Source organism: Sinohyriopsis cumingii, chromosome 1 (assembly GCF_028554795.1).
Source record: "Sinohyriopsis cumingii isolate HCF-2022 chromosome 1, ASM2855479v2, whole genome shotgun sequence".
Classification (NCBI taxonomy): Eukaryota; Metazoa; Mollusca; class Bivalvia; order Unionida; family Unionidae; genus Sinohyriopsis; species Sinohyriopsis cumingii.
The window spans coordinates 72,132,025-72,145,990 of record NC_142961.1 but is presented as its reverse complement, the minus strand read 5'-3'; the positions used below and the strand labels follow the sequence as shown (position 1 = coordinate 72,145,990).

At 36.1% G+C, this 13,966-nt stretch overlaps 1 protein-coding gene across 5 annotated transcripts in view; it reads left to right on the top strand.

The window, feature by feature from the left end:
• Window positions 1–6,819: 6,819 nt before the first annotated feature.
• Window positions 6,820–13,966, top strand: part of LOC149807105 (uncharacterized) — a 118,686-nt gene continuing 111,539 nt past the window's right edge. For 4 of the 5 annotated variants that reach the window (XM_089962041.1, XM_089962032.1, XM_089962048.1 and 1 more), the window contains exon 1: window positions 6,820–6,976. The gene's annotated coding sequence lies outside the window, so the exon portion shown is untranslated. Of the gene's footprint in view, window positions 6,977–7,232; window positions 7,361–13,966 lie in introns of those variants that run through there. The other variant, XM_089962014.1, reaches the window with a different exon arrangement.

Here is a 13,966-nt window from a genome sequence, read left to right as displayed (position 1 = left end):
GTGTGTATTGCGATTTTGGATCGATTTGATAACGCTTAGGGAATCGCTTATAATGACTGCTTTATATATTTGGTTGTCTTTGATCCGTTGTAGTGATTCAAGTATAGCCCAGAATTCAGTGGTGTAAATGGAGCAATAGTCAGGTAATCTGGATCCCGTTTGTATATTGAATTCAGGGATGACTATTGATGTTGCTGTTCTTGGTGGGTTGTTTGTTTTTGATCCATCGGAATATATTTTAACATAGTCCAGGTATTTTTGGTTGATTTCGTTTACTAGTACAGGTTTTAGTAAGTTTTCTTGTCCTTCTTTATTGCCTAATTTGGTAGCTTCAACGTTAATCCTTGGTGGTTTTTGTAACCATGGTGATTTGTTCTGGTCTGTATTGTTTGTTACCTGTTTTTTTTAGTAGAGGTATCTTTTCTCTTAGTTCAAGGATTACTTTGCCACTTGGTGTGATAGGTATGATTTTGGGTTTGAAGACAACTTTGCACTTATTTATAGCTATTTTGGTGGGATGGTTGTCTGGGTGGGTATCTAATCGAATGGAGTATCGGAGGAGCAGTTCTTGCCTACGTAATTTTAAGGGTAGTTCTCCTGTTAGTGTTTGTAGTTCTTCTAATGATGTTGAGGGGAGTGTCCTGTGCATAATAGCAAGGCTTTTCTCTGGATAGTGTCAAGTTTTTGTAGTACAGGCTGCTTAGCCGAGTTATATGCTTGGCAACCGTAATCCAGTTTTGATCTAATTAGGCTTTTATATATCGTGAAGAGGGTTTCCTGGTTGGATCCCCAGTCAGTCCCTGTGATGTTCCTGAGTAAATTGAGATCTTTGTTACAATTCTGGGTGAGTTGTTCAATGTGCTGTTTCCATGTGAGGTGGTTGTCAAAGAACATTCCTAGGAATTTTACTACTGTTACGTATTTGATTAATTGATATTGTATATAGAAGTTTGGATAGACTAGGTTGTTATTTCGTTTGGGGGTGAATATGATTGCCACAGTTTTTTCATGAGATATTTTGAAACCCCATTTGTCCGCCCATCTCCCTATGTTGCCTAGGCTCTGCTGGATTTCTTTAACTACTGTGTTATTGGCAGGATTTCCATTCCTCCATATGCCACTATCATATGCAAATTGTGACAAGTTTATTTTTGTGGAGGCTACATTGAGGTCAAGGTCGTTTACCATTAGGTTAAATAGTAACGGACTTATTACACTGCCTTGCGGTGTTCCATTTTCAAGTGAAAATTCTTCCGAATGGGTGTTGCCTATTCTTGTGGTAATTTTCCGGCCTGTGAGGAAATCGCCAATCCAGTTGAACAAGCGTCCAGTTATTCCAAATTGGTTTAATTTGGCCATTAGTCCATTGGTCCATACTAGGTCGAACGCTTTTTCTAGGTCTAAAAAAACCGCTATGAGGTTGCGATCGGTTTTCCTATGTGCGTTAAAAGCGAGTTTGATGTCTGTTTCCAATCTGAGAAGTTGGTCAGTGGTGGACCGTTTGTTCCGAAAGCCACATTGATTTATGGAGAGTAGGTTATTGGTTTCTAGGTGGTGTTTTAACCTATTTGCGATTATTGTCTCCATTATTTTGCAAATATTGTTTGTAAGGGAGATGGGTCGGTACGAATTTATGTTGTTGGGATCTTTACCTAGCTTGGGGATTGGTATTACTATGGCCTGTTTCCATTTGGTGGGTAGTTGGCCTTTATCCCATATCCTATTAAAGAGTTTGATTATGGCTATTGTTATATTGATAGGTAGTTTTTTGTAGGTAATGTAACCTAAATGATCCTTACCAGGGAATGTTTCGTTTTTGGATCATAGGGCTATCTTCCATTCATGTACTGTGATGTCGCTATTTAGGTGAGATTCTTTTGTTCCTTGGTCTTGAAACATTTGAGGTTGGGTTCCCTCCATTAGTTTTTTGTGTTCTTGAAAGTTTTTGGTGTGATTATTGTTGCTACTCATGTTCGAAAAATGCTTCGCTAGGAGGTCTGCCTTATCTTTATTTGTTATGGCATTTTTAATTTTTGGGGCTGAGGTAGTTGCTTTCCCTTTTATGGATTTTATCTTGTCCCATATTTGTTTTGAGTTTGATTTTAGACTCAGATTAGAGCAAAAGGTTTGCCATAGATTAATTTTAGCAGTTTTTATAGTTGTTTTAGTGCTTTTTCTTTATCTTTATATTGCTGGAAGTAGATAGAATTTTTGGTGCGTTTATATTTATTTAAGGCCCTTTTTTTGTCTTTATGTGCTATAGTGCACTGTTTAGTCCACCAAGGTACAGGGTTTTTATTTTGGATATTAGTTGTCTTTGGTATGCATCGGTTAGCTGCTTCTATAATTGTGTCTGTTATGTTATCATAATACATGTCAATACTTGGGCTTTCTAAGTTATCTGGATTTACTCTAGCTAGTAATAATTGGAATTGGTCCCAGTCTGCCTGTTGGTACCTCCATTTAGGTGGGGTTTCGTTAGGAATGTGTTGAGTTTTTGTTTGAATATTGATTGTGATGGGAAAATGGTCACTTCCTAACGTATCTTCCTGATCCACCCACCAATTTGTGATTTGAGCCAATTTTGGGGTAGTGATGGTTAGGTTTATGGCTGAGAGAGTGCCATCCTCAGGGTTTAATCTAGTGTTCGACCCGTCATTTAAGATGACCAGATTGTTCTCAGTTATCCATTTTTCAACCATTTTTCCTCTTTGATCTTTCTTTTTACCTCACCATAATTCACTGTGTGCGTTGAAGTCGCCACAGATCATTAGATTGTTGTTGTTGTTATTAGTGATTGCCTTTAGTGAGATTAGGTTGGTAGGGCAGAAGGTACCCCCTGGGTCGTATGCATTCATTATTTGAATGTTTGTGGTTCCTATATTTATCATTACTGACATTATTTCGATGCTATTATTGATGTTTAGGTTAGGGGGTACTTCTATTACTTCATAGTAGATTAGTGTATCTATTAAAAAAATTGCTAGTCCACCCCCTTTCTGCCCCATGGGTCTGTTTTTAAAGATTCCCTGGGTATAGCCTTGTAGTTTGGGCAGGCGTTTGTCTTCTTGTGTTATGAGGGTTTCCTGTAGGCAGATTACGTCTGGTTTTATGGCCGTATTATTCAGTTTGTTCTGCAGTTCTGATAGGTTTTTAAAGATTCCTCTGCAGTTCCATTGCCAGATGGTGATTTTATTATTTTTTGTACTATTCATTTTTGACGTTGTCTTTATCTGTTAGTCTTGTGGTCCAATCAGCTAGTATGGTGAAAATGGTTTTGAGGGTTCTGATTATGCTACTGAGATCTTGCATTATGGTTCGTGTTGTTAGGTTCATTACTTCCTGTATTAATTCTGTGTTGGGGTGTGTGTTAGATTTGGGGATGATTGGGGTGACAGTTTTGTTTGTATCTGGAGTGTTATCAGGGTGGTCATGGTTTGTTACAATGTGGGTTGTAGTTTTTGGTTCTTTTGTTTCCTGATTCGAGGGTATGTTTTGTGGTGCAATGTTTTCCCTTCTGATTCTGCGTGGAGAGTTTTGGTGCTCATTGATTGTTTCAGAGGTAGATTTTGGTGTGTTGGGGTTGTTTTTACAAATAATGTTTTTGGCAGAATGGTAGGTGTGGTGTTTTTCGTTCATTAAGTCCACTATTTGTTTCTCTTTTATTGCAAATCTGCATTCTGCCGATCTAGGATAATGGTTTTCTTTACAGTTAGCACATTTTTTTTTAATTGTGTGGCATTCTCCTTTGTGTTGACCTCCGCAGTACTTACATCTTGGATTGAATCTACATCTGAGGGCATAGTGTCCCCAGTGCAGGCATTTGGTGCAAAATCTTGGCCTATTTATGTAGTTTTCCAGCTTATGGTACACTCCTGACTGTCCTAGTTTTATTATTGAGGGTATTGGCTCGGTAGCCTCTATAACTGCTTTGTTTGTTCCTTGTCCCTTGTGATTTTTAAGACGATTTACTTTGGTGGTCTGTGTTCCATTTGCTGTGAGTTTATGAAGTAGGAGTTCATTGCTTATGTCCTTGTTGTATCCGTTTAGTGCTATTACTTTTTTAAAGATAGTGGTTTTAGTGGGTTCAGCCAGATTAGTTGTGGTTTCACTGTGTTTGGAGTTCGAAGTGACTCGTGGTTTCCTCTGAGTGCTATGGTGTCTCTCTACTTTGATCTTTATTGGGCCTATAGTTTCAATTTGGATGAATTTTTCCACCTGTTGAATTGTGCTGCATTGGACAATGAGGTAGTTTCGCCTTGGTCTTATCAGTTTGAATTGTCCAGTGTGAATTTTGGCCAGTACTGTCATAATACTATTGGTACTTAGACTAGTAATTCTGTTGCACCTGCTGCTTACGTATATGGTGTGTTCGATGGAATGATAACTGTACATTTTGTTTTGGGGGTTATGTTGTTGTTTTATTTCCTGTTTTGAGTTAACCTTACTTGTGGGTTTTTTGGGGTTGTTTTGGGGTTTTAGCGGGCCCTTGCCATTACCTAGGTATGTGTTTTGGGTTGTTTGGGGTCTTTGGGTTGCCATATTAGTGATGCTGCTGGGTCGTTTTGTAGTGTCTAATTCATTGGATTTGTTCCCATAGGTTGGTGGTTCCCTTGCTGTTATTATCCCAGATGGTCCAGGAGTTTGGTTTGAGTGTCTAGTTTCTTTCCTAATGTTTTGATTTATTGTTGTTTGCTTGATTTCTTGTTGGTTTGTTTGCATGCTTCTAGAGTTGGTTATTTCATTTTTGGTGAATTTTGGGGTGCTGGTTATGGTTATGTGGTCTAATTGTGGGGAGTTTGAGGTATGTAGGTTACTGTCAAATTCATTTGTTAGGTTTGGAATAGTGGTGTCTATATCTTCATTTGTGTTTGTTTTTTCCACTTCCTTGAAGAGGATTGGCGATAGTATTGGCATTGTATTTATATTGTTACCTGGAGTGTAGTTTTGTATTTCTAGTAGTTTCTGTTGGTGGGGAGGGGGTGTGTTAATTATGTCTGCTGGTTTGTGGTTTGTTTGGTCTGTGTTTGAGACCAGAATTTGGGGTCCCAGTGTGATGTTGGTTGAATTCGAGTTTGCTGTGGTTGGTACTACTTGCATTAATTTTGCTTGTTTTACATGCTTTATTGGTGCTGTTTGGAGTTGTGATACATCCAATATTTTTACTGATTTATTGATAGGGTTGTTTGGTGGTTTGTGTGTTTGCGTGTTTGGATTGAATAGAGCCATTTGTTTGGACCTAGTTTGCATTCTTCTACTTAAACTGCGTATAGCATTGAATGATGACTTATCTTTTGTTTTTGTCCTAACCCAGTCTGCTCCTCCGCTAGAAGTCTCTCCTTTGTTTTCTGTTACGTGTTAATATCGTTCCTTTGTTTGATAGTTCCTTTGTTCTGTTCAATTCCTTTGTTCACGGCTTGGCGGTTTGCTAATCGTTTCCTCTTCTTGGTATTATTTCTTTACTCTTATTTTCCTGTTCCTTTATTCTATTTTAATTGGTGATGATGGTGGCCGCACTCAGTAGAATTTTTAAAATTATACACCAAGCCGGTTTTACACAGTAAACAAATCAAGCAAATTGAGAGATAGTTGATGTGACGTGATACTTAACCTCGAATAATTGCTTGTTCAGTAAAATAGAAATAGGCCCTATACTCAGTGTAAACATGTTTCACGTGATTGAAAAATGCGTTTTTGCACGAGCACTGCAACACCACCACGATCACCAGTAGCATGTTGGTTTACTAAATACGCAGTCCGGAAAAACGTAGTGATCATATACGTATATACTGTACATATTTCCATACTTCACATATTCGTATGTCCTGCCTATTCCAAGAAAGTAGGTTGATACAATGACTATATTTGGAAGTTATGTTGGGATTATTATTGTTTGAGCATGATTGATTACATTTTTTATAGGACGCATATTATTTTAACACTCACCCACCGCAACATTAAAAAAAGAAATACAATATTATAATCGTAAGTACTATATGACTACTTATCGAATTAATTGTTCTATTACTATTTACAGTCGGTAAAGTGGCTCCACTGAGCTAATATTTTTTATTATGTAATGCAACTCGGACTTGAAATAAAATATTTGGCTATATGTCTATAACGAAATCATTTCTCATTTCGGAAATGAGAAGAAACAATACATACAACAAGCTGATAGAGTACTTGACAATTTTAAACAGATGCGCTAGTTGTATTCATCATTACTTTTTGTTGATAGTGGTGGTGGCAATATATCAGGATCAATACTTCAATTACTGGACGCGATACTCTATTTCAATGTCCGACCAGTATTATTGAGATACTGATATATTATCCATCAGGTATAACGGTACGAATTGTACAACCCCAGGTGGGCGGAGCTTAAGGTGTAGGAACATTGTTCTCAGAAATAAACAACATAACTAGCTGTGATTGGTGCATTATGTAAGAGTTGTACTTTCTGTTAGGGTTATAAAAAAAAGTTGAGCCTCTTGGCAACATGTGAAATTATGTTGAATCATATCGAGATCACATTTTGCATTTTTTGTGTTTTTTTTTTTTAAATGTGGTACACATGACGGAAAATTTATCTGGTGTGACTAGATAACTCTTACCCCTGTTTATTTCCAGCAGAGTTATCTCTTAAATCCAATGTAGTACTTGGTTCTATCCTTGGCAAATTGACAATCAAACATTGTTCTTTATGACAGTTGTGACAAAACATCACCATTGAGGTCTATGTAACAACAATTGGTACCGTGATATCATCACAAGCTGTAAGCATTTCATTGGCTGAGTTGCTTCCCTTGTGACCTCAAGCATTTGAGGACAAAATTGTTCTGTCACGTGATCGTCTTCAGCATGTTACTGTTATGTTTTGATTTACGATGAGATCGGGCATAATTAGAAAAAGTGGAGTTGACTTTTTGACATGATTTGAGAACTTTGAAGAGGCCAAAGCTTTCGTATAAGAGTAAGTATTTCAAGTGCTTTTCCTTCAATATTATTTTCTTAGTAACATATTTCAAACAACAGAAGATAACCCAAAATCGGTTGCAAATGGCGGATGCTGATTGGTCTTGAGGGATTGTAAAGATTAAATTACCATCAAATAGTGGTGGTTTTTTATTAACTTTTTTAATTAAAAAAAATCATAGCGACAATCAAATTAAATTTTTATTATGACTAATTACACCAAGTTTAGTTGTCATTGTGTTGTGAAACCGGCTTGCATCCAGAAAACGTGATCAGTGATAAGAGGTGTACGCCCCCTAACCATTTAACCATCGACCTTCGTACCAGGGTGCTTTGGGATATTTGTACCTTACACCTTCTTTTTGCAGTAACTTAAATACATGTAAGTAGCGACGCTTTTAATTAGATTTTGATTTATAATGTATTCCTACATTGATAATTCATTAGCCAGTATGAGATAAAAACTAAAAATTAATTTCCTCTTCCCCAATCAGTTTAGTAATGTTGGGTTAGAGCATGAAAAATGTGTGGTATCTTTAAAATATTGATGACATTATAATTGGGCATATTTCTGGATAATGCTGTCATGTGTCAGGCTTATGGCAGAGTCCCAAAGTTGATGTTCCACTTGAATAAATCTGAAACTTTAGTATGCACATGTATGGCAAATGTAGTTAAAAATTTGGAACACACAGGCAGTTTGATTTTATGTATGTGCAGTAATTAACAGATTGTCAGCAGTCTGTAATTGAAAATGTGTAGAGAGTACTATTATTTGACCATTCTAATAGTACACATGGAACATGGTTGCTCACGGTATGAAATTGACAGACAGCCAGAAGCAGATGCACAAGCTTGCAAACAAAGCTCACCTAGCAGGCTGCATCGGAAGAACTGATATGGCATAAATTATTTTATACATGGTCACATACCTACATTTTTCTAGCCCTTGATGTGCCAAAAGTATGTAATATTAAATATTAAAATGAAAATAATATATGGTGAACATTAATTAGCGTGAGATTTTACTGTCACAATGAAAGAAAAGAATGAAGTCATCAAATCATTTAATATTTAATCAGATAAAAAATATAAGAGCATATGAATATATGTGAGGAAACTCTTTATGCTTTTGTTCTGTATGGCTTTAGAAATGTTCTACTAATTTACTTCCATGACGAAATCCATTTGGGGGAGGCTGGTGTCAAATGGTTAGGTTCCCTCTCTCATCTGTCAAAATGATAAACTATTAGGTGAAAACAAGAATGTTTGCCATTTGAATTACTCTGAACAACCTTTTCTAAACAAAATCCTCAGAATAAAATTCTGCATCCTCCTCTGCTTCTGGTGCGATTTGGGTATCATCTACTGAAATGTATTACAGCAACATATACTATGTATCCAGGAAGAAAAAGAATGAATATTTACCTCTTTGGCAAAAGCATTTCATTTTTAGTTCCAAAATCACTTATCAAGTCCCAAAAATATCAGTAAATGTTATTCAAGATAATCCTTTAACACATTAATCCCTGGAGGTTTTTGTCGTTTTCGCCTGAAATTCGAGTAGGAAACACATTTTGAAAGCTATTTCTGAATACATCCTAATACATAAAACTTCCAGGTGATTTTCAAATAACTAATGCCTAGATGTATTAGAAACATCATTTTTCATTGGCTATTTGGCTCACACATGAGCAGAATGGTAAAAGGTGGATTTTTTTTTTTGGCTTAACAAACCCATTATTTTCATATCAAGACCACTCTTTGTTTTAAATGCCCATCTTATCCTACTTTTTGCAAAGGTCCATCTGTTTGTTTGCAGTTCATGCCGGTCTGCCTTAGGGGTTGATGTGTTAACACTTAACCCCTATCGATGACTTAACGGGGCAGGAGGTATTAGCCTACTGCCGAGCTCTGTAGTGTCATGGTCATGCATGATACACTAAAGTGGGTGGTATTATAGAAACGTAGACAGATGTAACTCTACAATGATACCAAATAATCTGGAAGTTCTAGTTGCACGAAAAAATACAGATAAAAAAACTCATTTTTGGACCTGATTTTTTTCTACCCAAAATTCGCTCGTGGTCTGAATCCAATTTTGTGTCCGGATTTTAGACTTTTTGTTTTCAGATCTAAGGCAAACCGGTATGAACTGCAGACAGACATATGAGTCTTTGCAGAAAGTAGGAAAAGATGGTCATTTGGAATAAAGAGTGGTCTCCATACAAAAATAATGGCTCCGTTTAGCAAAAAAAATGCAACAGTTGGTCAGGTTCATTTGGTTTTATTCAAGTTTGGTGATGACTTCCTTTGATGAAGTGTGTATTATTTTTATTGAAGATTGTAGCTGGCTTGCTGTAATGAAGACTGCATGCAATAATTGAAATCGCAGCAAAAGGAGAACTTTGGAGGACCAAAATTATTTTAAAATAGGTCAAAGCATCATGATATTGTTTGGGAGAAAGATATGATGTGGCCTTGCGGTTAGAGTGTCCGCCTCAGAAGTGGGAGGTTGTGGGTTCAAACCCGGCTGAGTCATACCAAAGACTTACAAAAATGGTACTAACAGCTGCCTCACTTGGTGCTCAGCATTAAGAGGTTAGTGTTAGGACTGGTCGGCCCAGTGTCAGGATAATGTGACAGGGTGGGACATCATGCTACATATCTGCGGCATGATGCCCCAGTGCTGGACATCACTATAAACTGCCACATTGCAGACATTGTAGCGATATGACTGGAAAATTGTTAAAGCTACGTTAAAAATCCAAATCACATCACAACACAGCAAAAAAAAAAGAACTCCAACTTTTACCCTTCTGCTCATGCGCGAGTCAAATAGCCAATGAAAAACGATGTTTCTAACACAACTAGGCAATATGTTATTGAAACATCACCGGGGATTTGGTGTTTTCGAGTCTATTTAGAAATAGCTTTCAAAATGTGTTTCCTGCTGGATTTTAAGGCGAAAATGACAAAAAGCTCCAGAGGTTAATGTGTTAACAAGGATTTTTTAATTTGTTTACAAATCGTCAAGGAATGGCTAAATTTGTAATTTATGTGCAACGTAGATGCATAAGTGATTAAATGCACAAGGAATATTAAAATTTGGTGACGTCATCAAATTGGAACCATTAACACATTAACCGCTGGAAGCTTTTGTCGTTTTCGCCTGAAATTTGAGTAGGAATCACATTTTGAAAGCTATTTCTGAATATATCCTAATACATCAACTTCCAGGTGATTTTCAAATAACCTAATGCCTAGTTGTGTTAGAAACATTGTTTTTCATTGTCTGTTTGGCTCGCACATGAGCAGAAGGGTAAAAGTTTTTTTTTTTTTTTTTGTTCCTTAAAGGACCCATTATTTTTGTATCGAGATCACTCTTTATTCCAAATGCCCATCTTATCCTACTATTTGCAAAGGATCATCTGTCTATTTGTAGTTCATACCGGTCTGCCTTAGATCTGAGACCAAAAAGTCTAAAATCCGGACACAAAATCGGATTCTGACTATATGCAAATTTTGGGTGTAAAAAAATTGGGTCCAAAAAATGAGGTTTTCCTCTCAGTATTTTTCCGTGCAGCTAGAACTTCCAGATTATTTGGTATCATTGTAGAGCTACATCTGTCTACCTTTCTATAATACCACCCACTTTAGTGTATCCTACATGGCCATGACGCTACAGGGCTCAGAAGTATTCTGCTACATCCTGCCACGTAAACTCGTCGGCAGGAGTTAATGTGTTAATGAGCTCCTAAATTTTAATTTTATCATCCATTTTGAAAGGTACATGTCAAGCGAATGGCACTTCAGAGCTTTAAACAACAACAGCAAAAATCTTATGAAACTGATTAGGTACCTTGTGGAATTTTGAAATCAAATAACTGCCATCTTCTTTGAGACTGAAAAGAATTAAATGTAACATCCTCTAAACAATTGTCGAATCTGATATGCGAGAGGAAAGAAAGACCCTAAGAATAACGGAAATGAACATTTATAATCTTATAACCCTATTGTTGATAACTGACAGCACTGCGTCAATTACTGCAGTTTGGCAAGCGCAGCAATAAATAATAATGATATTCAGAGTTGTCATGTCAATCATTGGATGAAGCAACATTACAAAGTCATTTTTTGACATATTTAAATTGCAAAAGTGAAGCAGAACACTACCGCCAATCTACAGTCCCGAAAACTGGCAAAATACAACACACTCTTGAGTTTACTCACCAACATGACAACTCCATGACTTCAGATTATCTCTCGGGTTATAGGATCGGTTGCTGCACAAATGTTGCTTCAGCAGGCAATAAAATTTACAGAATTAACGTGCTAAATTGTGACGGTTCAACTTTGAAAATTATGCTTAATTTTTTATGCAATGCTACAATGGTTGTTTTGTGTTCTTGCAACTCAAATATGTTGTGTGTATATTTAGAGTTTGTAAACCAGTCTGCTGACTGTAAACAGGGGAAGTAACTGTCTTTCATGGCTCAATACCAAATTAAGTCGGTAAAACCACATTTCATCTTCTATGGTTAATTTTTTTGAATTGATTTCTTTTTAAACAAGCAAAATTCACAAAGCTCAATTCTTTATAGAATGTTGGCAGAATGGGATGCATCTCTCTCTCTCTCAAAGAAAAACAAATATTGTATATATTTTTACAGTTTTATTTAGTAAGTAAATAACTGACAGCAGATTGTCATTGAAACAAATATACGACAAGTCTTTAATAAACTCAATGCCAGAAGTTAATATTACAAGAGTTACTGAGACTATATTTGATGATGTGGTCAGTAAATAGCATTTACAAGTACTCAATATCAAATATCTTGCTCTATTAAGTTAGTCTGTAAATAACTTTGCACTCAGCAATTACTATCAATTTTACAGGATTTTACTAAATGGAATTCTTTATTCAGTCTTCCATATATGTTCTACGTTAAAGTTTATCCACTGTGCTGCTGCTTGATGAATGACTGCAGATGTACTCCTTCATTCTTTGCAATTGTAAATAAATTAACAAAAGATGAAAAATGTGCCGTTATAGATGAAACCACATTGGTTCATGCATGTTTGATTCACATTTATACGGGGAAATTTTCAGATCATTTTGTAGCCATACCTCTTGAAAACATTGTTGGTCTGGGTTTATTTATTAATTTTTTACAAGATAAGAGCTGTATCATACTAAGACCTAACACTGTGGAAATTGACTGAATTATATAGTAAACATTGTATGGGATGACTTTGATAATATACTGGTTATGTGTATTTGTTGTTGTTGTGGGGTTTAACGCCATTTTTCAGCACACGATAGGCTATGCATGGCGGCCAGTATTAATGGTGGAGGAAAACCCCGTGAAGAACCACCGACCCATGAGAAGCTACTAGCAAGCTCTCTCACATACCCACATTGGATGAATCCTACACACGAACCCACGCAGACAGGTGAGATGGCAGTGATCCGTAACGGAGAGCGCTTTAGACCACTAAGTCACTCGGGGCCCCATGTGTATTTGTAAGAACAAGTTTTTGTATAGTTTAAAACTGTTTTACCTGTAGATTGAAATATTTGTATTTTTAGGAACATAAACAGATTAAAGACAACCAGTAGTTATTTTATGATTATAATCCATGTCACTCACTGACAAAATAGCCAAATAAGTGTACAATCACTTAAAGAATTTCTTTTATATGCAAAAAGCTCAATTGTTTATCAAACCTGGCTGATATTTTAAACAAGATATATCATTAAATTGGAAAAAAGATATTTGTAGAAATAAATTACATTTATATTAAACAAGGACAAGAAATCAGTTTAATTTGAAATATATATTAATGATGTTCCTATTTAAGTTCAGACAAAAAAATGTTGGAATAATACATTTTATTTATGCAAGTAGCTTCTCGTGGGTTGTTGGTTCTTTCCGGGGTTTTCCAGAGTTCTTCCTCCACCATTAATACTGGCCGCCATGTATAGCCTATTGTGTGCTGAAATATGGCATTAAACCCTACAGCAACAACAACATTTTATTTATGTAGCAGCTAAGTACAACTGTTTAGCACTTTTGCAAGAATTGATAATATATATATGAATATATTTAACTAGAGTGCATTATTAGATGCTATGAATGAAAAACAAAATATTTTAAGATGACTCGTTTCTTACTGCACATGATATATAGTCAGAATATATATTCAACATTTCAACAGGTACTGCATGATCTCATGAATGAGCTATAGCTAGCTGCCAACTTTCAGCTTTCATGACTGATTAAATTACACTGCAAGCTTGCATGCAGGCTTATGTAGAATTTTAGATTTTGCAATCTTGCAGACTTAATGAGAAAAATTCCTTTTGCAAACTTGAATTTTAGATTTTCCAATCTTGCAGACTTGGAAAAAGTTCTTTTTGCAAGCTTGAACTTCAGATTTTGCAAGCTTGCAGACTTGAAAAAATTCCTTTTTCAAGCTTGCGCATGCTTGAAGTTTAGATTTTGCAAGCTTGCAGGCTTGGAAAAATTCCTTTTTGCAAGCTTGTATAAGCGCCCTTACTAGCTTGTGGAACTTCAGCAAGCTTGCTGCAAGCTTGTGGTAAGCATCCATTTTGGTTTGGGAAGGTCTTTATTTATTCTCAGTTCACAGCAGTGTGTCCACTCAGTGGCTCATATAGTTTCCTGTGAATGTAAACAGTCACTTTGTGTTTTGTAGTTAATTTTACTATATTTTATGATTTTGCAATCATGATTTGCCCATGTAGAAAAAAGGCCCTTAATGTTATCAACTTGACCCTCAGTCAAAAAGATTAAACACTCGATGAAAATGAAATATACATTACACAAACTCTGCAGAAAACTATAAATGTGAAATAAATGTGCTTTAGGTGTAGAAGTTGTTAAAGGTTATGTATAAAGTCTATATTTGGTTTAAAACTATAATAAACACACATACCTGATGTTTATCTACTCCATAGGCCAGA